This window comes from Schistocerca piceifrons, chromosome 5, assembly GCF_021461385.2.
Source record: "Schistocerca piceifrons isolate TAMUIC-IGC-003096 chromosome 5, iqSchPice1.1, whole genome shotgun sequence".
NCBI classification, from domain to species: Eukaryota; Metazoa; Arthropoda; class Insecta; order Orthoptera; family Acrididae; genus Schistocerca; species Schistocerca piceifrons.
In genome coordinates this window covers 87783406-87789545 of record NC_060142.1, presented here as the reverse complement: position 1 = coordinate 87789545, position 6140 = coordinate 87783406, and the positions used below count along the sequence as shown (strand labels likewise).

The 6140-nt window shown below is 49.0% G+C and overlaps 1 pseudogene; it reads left to right on the top strand.

Annotated features, from left to right (window-relative positions):
- The first annotated feature begins 1956 nt into the window (after positions 1–1956).
- On the top strand, positions 1957–2074 carry LOC124799612 (annotated as a pseudogene).
- The last annotated feature ends 4066 nt before the right edge of the window (positions 2075–6140 follow it).

The following is a 6140-nucleotide window of genomic DNA, read 5'->3' as shown; positions in this document are numbered from 1 at the left end:
TCTGCTACTAATCTTTCATCTGTTACATATCTATCTATATATATACACTCCTGGAAATTGAAATAAGAACACCGTGAATTCATTGTCCCAGGAAGGGGAAACTTTATTGACACATTCCTGGGGTCAGATACATCACATGATCACACTGACAGAACCACAGGCACATAGACACAGGCAACAGAGCATGCACAATGTCGGCACTAGTACAGTGTATATCCACCTTTCGCAGCAATGCAGGCTGCTATTCTCCCATGGAGACGATCGTAGAGATGCTGGATGTAGTCCTGTGGAACGGCTTGCCATGCCATTTCCACCTGGCGCCTCAGTTGGACCAGCGTTCGTGCTGGACGTGCAGACCGCGTGAGACGACGCTTCATCCAGTCCCAAACATGCTCAATGGGGGACAGATCCGGAGATCTTGCTGGCCAGGGTAGTTGACTTACACGTTCTAGAGCACGTTGGGTGGCACGGGATACATGCGGACATGCATTGTCCTGTTGGAACAGCAAGTTCCCTTGCCGGTCTAGGAATGGTAGAACGATGGGTTCGATGACGGTTTGGATGTACCGTGCACTATTCAGTGTCCCCTCGACGATCACCAGTGGTGTACAGCCAGTGTAGGAGATCGCTCCCCACACCATGGTGCCGGGTGTTGGCCCTGTGTGCCTCGGACGTATGCACTCCTGATTGTGGCGCTCACCTGCACGGCGCCAAACACGCATACGACCATCATTGGCACCAAGGTAGAATTGACTCTCATCGCTGAAGACGACACGTCTCCATTCGTCCCTCCATTCACGCCTGTCGCGACACCACTGAAGGCGGGCTGCACGATGTTGGGGCGTGAGCGGAAGACGGCCTAACGGTGTGCGGGACCGTAGCCCAGCTTCATGGAGACGGTTGCAAATGGTCCTCGCCGATACCCCAGGAGCAACAGTGTCCCTAATTTGCTGGGAAGTGGCGGTGCGGTCCCCTACGGCACTGCGTAGGATCCTACGGTCTTGGCGTGCATCCGTGCGTCGCTGCGGTCCGGTCCCAGGTCGACGGGCACGTGCACCTTCCGCCGACCACTGGCGACAACATCGATGTACTGTGGAGACCTCACGCCCCACGTGTTGAGCAATTCGGCGGTACGTCCACCCGGCCTCCCGCATGCCCACTATACGCCCTCGCTCAAAGTCCGTCAACTGCACATACGGTTCACGTCCACGCTGTCGCGGCATGCTACCAGTGTTAAAGACTGCGTTGGAGCTCCGTATGCCACGGCAAACTGGCTGACACTGACGGCGGCGGTGCACAAATGCTGCGCAGCTAGCGCCATTCGACGGCCAACACCGCGGTTCCTGGTGTGTCCGCTGTGCCGTGCGTGTGATCATTGCTTGTACAGCCCTCTCGCAGTGTCCGGAGCAAGTATGGTGGGTCTGACACACCGGTGTCAATGTGTTCTGTTTTCTATTTCCCACAGAAACAGCAGACCTCATGAGTATGAGCGCTGTGGACCTTATAACGTCATGGCTCCAATACAAATGTAGATACAGGCAAAAGTCTGTTTCTTCCAGCCCCTGGTGTAGAGGCTGCTCTGCACAGCTGGGGTATTGAAAGTGAACACCATTTCCATGCCACAAAAACCTGCTTTTCAAAACAGTGAGCATGTCGGGAGAAAGTTTTCCAGGCTCCGGCATCTAGGCTTCCCTGTATGATGGGTCGGTTCTATTGCAGTAGTGTCTGCATAATTTGTCGACCTGCATGCTGGGCGGCCTGTACATTAGTGGCAAATAAACGTTAAAAACGCAACCAGCAGTTGACGCTTTGCAAGTGTGGGCAAGACTGAATGCATCGAGAGTCGAATGGTGGTCTGCGACCCCCACCACAATGCGCTGGACCCTACACCTGGGGAATGGAGTTGGAATTAAGCCCGCTGCTCAGGTATTTACAAAGGGGTACTGAACGATAATGGGCAACGGCCTTGCCGCAGTGGATACACCGGTTCCCGTCAGATCACCGAAGTTAAGAGCTGTCGGGCGTGGCCGGCACTTTGATGGGTGACCATCCAGGCCGCCATGCGCTGTTGCCATTTTTCTTTCGGGATGCACTCAGTCCCTGATGCCAATTGAGGAACTACTCGACCGAATAGTAGCGGCTCCGGTCACAGAAAACTACAGTATATCGTAACGACCGGGAGAGCGATGTGCTGACCACCCCACCCCCCCCACCTCCCCCCATCGGTATCCTTAGTTGGGGATGACACTGCGGTGGGATGGTCCCGATGGGCCACTTGTGGCCTGATGACTGAGTGGTTCAAATGGCTCTGAGCACTATGCGACTTAACTTCTGAGGTCATCAGTCGCCTAGAACTTAGAACTAATTAAACCTAACTAACCTAAGGGCATCACACACATCCATGCCCGAGGCAGGATTCGAACCTGCGACCGTAGCGGTCCCTCGGCTCCAGACTAGCTCCTAGAACCGCACGACCACTCTGGCCAGCTGATGACTGAGTGCTTTGCTTGCTTTTTTTAGGTTAAGATCTTGGTTGAGGTATTACATGTCGACTTCCGCTCAATTCTGACGGAAGTTGCAACTCTATACCGCTATAAGGCTCCAAATTGTAGTGTATTACATGGCTGTATGTAACGTAACACCGTCGTTGCGGGAGAAACAGTGTGATGTAATGGAGTTCCTAACCGCTGCAAACATGTCCTGGATTTAAGTCCATAGAAGAATGAACGCTGTGTACGGTGATGACTGTATCGATATCAGTATTGCGCGACGTTTGGTTGTTCGTGACCGTAATGAAGGACACAGTGGTGCTAAGCTCAGTGTGTGAGAGTTCGAAGTGAACGACCACATACGGCAATCAACGAGATTCATCGGAATCGGGTTGATGACCTTATCACAGTAAATCTTCGGCTAACACAGACACAGTTCTCAGGTAAATGTGGCTTCTCACGAGATCGTGTGCAGGTTGTCATTGCACAACTGCGGTACGGAAAACCATGTGCACAGTGGGTGCCCCGGTCGCTCATTCCTCACATGAAACAGTGGAGATTGTGCATCTACCAACAGTTTCTTCTGCGTTTGAAGAGTGAAGGTGATGAGTTCCTTAACAACAGTGTGATATGTATTGAAAGGTGTTTATCCATTTTGACCCTGGAACAAGCTAGCATGCATGCAATTCCACCACAAAGAATGACGTACACCAAAAATGTTAAAGACAATATCATCACCTGACAAAGCCATGTTGACGGTTTTTTGGAATATGAAGGTATGGTGCATTTCGAATTCTTGTCTAAAGGAACCACCAAAATCTGTGCAAGGTACTGACAGACCCTCGGAAAACTAAAGGCACGGATTCGGAACGTTCGCCCGCACATAGAGCGCTGTGGCATCTGCAACAATTCGACGCCTTCGCTTCACTGTCGTCGATCAGCCTCCATGCAGTTCCGACTTGGGCCTATAGAATTTGAAACTTTTCTAACCTTAAAGACAAACTTCCGTGAGGTCAGTTTGATAGTGATAAAGTGTTGCAAATAGAGGTGAGGCAGTGGATCCTTTAAGGTCAAACACTGACGGTATCAAGAAACTGGTCCCTCTTTGGGAGGAATGTGTCCGTCGTCTGGGTGACTATGTTGAGAATTAAATATCTAGATATGAAGAATAGAGACAGTGTTAATAATGTTAATATATTTGGAAAGCTTTGAGAGTGTGTGTCAGCACAACTCGGAATTAAATTTTTACACAACGACACAAACTCAGCACAACAGGTTGACGGTTGGTAGGACTGGACCAAGTGACACATCAGGCCATCACCATCCACAGTTGCACTGAACATTTATTGGGCATATTTAAACAAGAGAAATAACAAATGAAACAATCAACATTTTTAAAATTACAATTTACGTGAGAGCAAGTTACTTCAAAATTTAAACATTCATAAAATACGGCACTTACGGCATGTTACACATTTAGTGAAATGAGTTAAAAATTTACTCAAAAACTATGATCAACCCTAAGAACAATTTACTAATATTTAACGAGGAACTGTAGTCTTTCGTTACGGCAGTGACTGGTATTCAGAGTACAGGCAACAACAAATCATACCATGCCACACAACCACGTTACTTAAATGGCAGGCACCCTACAATGCAGGATATAAAATATAAAATTTCATGTGAACAAGCAACATCGTGGGATTCAACAAATTACGCCGCTTAATCAGATGTTTCCAATACAGGCTAGGCATAGAGCCCCAAACTGGAGCAGCAACGGTCACGAATATACACGGAAAATCCGTGAACTAGTCGGTATCAACAACATACTGACATCTGCCTAAGTAACTAGAAACACGAGAATTCGTTACAGCACATCATCTGTAGAATTAATCAACCTATTAATGAACATCAGCTAAGCAGTACCAGTCTATTATCTTATGTGCGTAAGGTCAATTATACATTAAGGTGCGGGCGAACTAGATACACGGCCGGCCGGCACGCGCGGGCAAACGGAGCGAAAAATACATAACAGCACAAGCAGGTCGCAACCCGATAAAACTAAATCAAAATGCAAGTAACGAGTGTGCACGCTAACGGATATCGAGTTCCCCCTCCCGACGCAAAAACAAGCACCGTACAATAAACAGCCACACTTAAATTTGTGATTAAATCAGAATTAATTACAATATACACATACCGTCATTGAAGGAATTCTTGTACCTTCATTAATAGAATAAGTTTCAAACTATTTAAACACGCAAGAACAACTGGCCTCTCAGTAGCTCGTACGAATTTGTGAAACTACTCATTTAGAATTAGACACGTGTCTCTCAGAAACACTTATCACTTCAGATAGAAACGTAACAGTAATGTTATTGCAATTCACGGCAAAATGTATAACGGGAAAATGTTATGCTCGTATATCTATAGCAATTGGCCAGCTTATCACCGTCGTGTGATATAAATACAACAACCAGGTGGCACTTACACATGGATCAGCCAATTATTTTCAATGACGGTAAAAATGTCGTGTGGCTAGGGCCTCCCGTCGGGTAAACCGTTCACCTGGTGCAGGTCTTTAGACTTGACGCCACTTCGGCGACTTGGGCGTCGATGGCGATGAAATAATGATGATTAGGACAACAGAACACACAGTTCCTGAGCGGAGAAAATCCCCGACCCAGCCGGGAATCGAACCCGGGCCCTTGGGATTGACATTCTGTAACGCTGACCACTTAGCTACCGGGGGGGGGGGGGGGGGCGGACTTCAGTGACTGTTAAACACTGACACTAGCAATCTACTAACAGAATGGGTTGGGTTGTTTTGGGGAAGGACACCAGACAGCGAGGTCATCGGTCTCATCGGATTAGGGAAGGATGGGGAAGGAAGTCGGCCGTGCCCTTTGAAAGGAACCATCCCGGAATTTGCCTGGAGCGATTTAGGGAAATCGCGGAAAACCTAAATCAGGATGGCCGGACGCGGGATTCAACCGTCGTCCTCCCGTACTAACAGAATGCATCAGAACTTCAGGACCCAGTAAATGTTAATCATCGCATCACAAACAGCTCTCAATAGAACATTGCGTACTAAGCAAATTGAAGTTAAACACATTCAATGACAGACTCAGTAGAAGGAGCAACGTACGGCCAAGAAAAGGAAATCAACAGCACTGAACCCAGTAGTCGATTCCGGCCACAAGCAAGGCCCTTACCTGCTTGCTTGTTCGACGAAGCCAGCCGCCGCAGATCCTGCTGCCAGGTGACATACAGGAAGCGAAATACACCAACGGCTTCCCAGTTACGTGACTGCATCCACGCCAGCGATATTTCCTACGGCGCCGTCACCCGGGTAAACAGCCCCTCTTAGATGTGCTCTCCCTTCTGCCTTGCACGGCACCTGTACTGTCCGCCAGACTTGGCAAACGATGTTACTGCTAGGCGTCCCAAAGCAAAATCCTTGTTACTTGCTAGAGCTTACCCCTCGCTCCCCGATCGGCCCGGTAGGTGGCGCCAACGCGCGTTCTGCGCACACCATCGGAAAGATGACGCATACCGGCGGCGGGAATATCACTGAGGGAGCCACACGGCTGAGTGTTCATGTAAACAAATTGGGAGGCATGCCCTTGTGTGTGGAACTCGCATGCTATA